Source organism: Galeopterus variegatus, unplaced genomic scaffold (genome assembly GCF_000696425.1).
Source record: "Galeopterus variegatus unplaced genomic scaffold, G_variegatus-3.0.2 Scaffold5629, whole genome shotgun sequence".
NCBI lineage: Eukaryota > Metazoa > Chordata > Mammalia > Dermoptera > Cynocephalidae > Galeopterus > Galeopterus variegatus.
The window spans coordinates 31949-33345 of record NW_007731740.1 but is presented as its reverse complement, the minus strand read 5'-3'; the positions used below and the strand labels follow the sequence as shown (position 1 = coordinate 33345).

General features: G+C 50.8%; 1 pseudogene; it reads right to left on the bottom strand.

Annotated features, from left to right (window-relative positions):
- Positions 1-902, bottom strand: part of LOC103605155 — a 3427-nt pseudogene extending 2525 nt beyond the window's left edge.
- Positions 903-1397: the final 495 nt, after the last annotated feature.

Here is a 1397-nt window from a genome sequence, read left to right as displayed (position 1 = left end):
CCTCCAAAAGTCATGTGGAAATTTGATCCCCAATGTGGCAGTGTTGGAAACTGATTGAGTCCTAGGGTGGATCCCTCATGAATGGATTAATGCTCTCCCTGGGGGAGGAGGGGTAGTGTTTGAATGCCAGCTGTGACCTGCTACTCTGGGACCTAGGCCACGTTAGCTCTCAGCCCCTGTCTCTGCACTCATCTGGTATCTCACAGGGATCATTCCTTTACTGATAATGTTTCCTGAGCATCTCCCACAGCCAGACTCCCAGCTAGGTGCTTGGAAGCCAAAGGTGAGTAGGATACAGGGTTCCCTGCCATCACAGGTCCCCAGACTAGAAAGGAAGACAGGCCAGTAACAGTCAATCACCATCCAACCCATACCTTGGTAAGACCTGATCTGCCTGCAGCAGGTTCTAGAAGGTCACCCCATCCTTTCCATGAGAGCAGAACCCTTGCCTGTCTGGCTCACAGCTGTAGCCCCCTTGCTTGACATGTAACAATACATGTCCTAAGGGCTTAATGGGCGCTGGCTCTGTTCTAAGCAGTTGATGAGTATTGACTGATCTAACTTTATAATTCCCGTGAAGAAGGTGCTATTATTACCCTCACTTTACAGATGAGAGGGACAGGCATAGAGAAGCTGGATAAGCCGCCCAGGTCCCCCAGCCAGCAGGGGGCAGGTTCCAGGAGGACTGGCTCCAGAACTGGCACTCAACCACAAACAGTGAGTGTTCGATAAATGTCTCCTAAATGAGGAACGGTGTCCTCTCTGAGTGGAGGCTGGGTGATGTGGAGCAGCGCAGCAGGAGACAGGAGCAGGAAACGGAGTTCCAGCCGGGAGAAGCATTTCTGAAGGCACAGGGAGGTGGTGAGCATTGTTCGCTGGTGGGCGCTGGCTGGTACGCTCATCGCAGCTGCACCGTGGACAGTGAATGGAGTGGTGGCTCCAGGCAGAAGAGAAGGCACTGAGCAGGCCGCCGAGGAGCCCGGACTTCACCCTGGAGGGCTGCGCTTTCAGTGCAGAAGTGAGGCGAGGGACTTGGCACTAAATAGCACTGAGTCACATTGTGAGAACACCTTCCCCTTTTCAATTATGGGTCAGTTCCTCTGAACAAACTGAGAAGATGCTGTCTGGGGCTACTGATGACTAATATCTTCTTTAATAAAGCAAGCAGTGCTCAGATTCAGAGCCTTGAAGGGCAGCTGAGCAGTTTCAGAATATCACTTTTTCATTGCATCCATTTTTATAGTCGCCATCTGCTTACTCCAAGAGATACTGTGTTTCAATTGGGGTTAGCCTTGTAACAAGTGTCTGAAATCCCCAAATCACAGTGGCTCTGATGAGAGAAATTTATTTCTCTCACACAAATACAGTTTTGATATAAGCCTCCCAAGGCTGGCTGG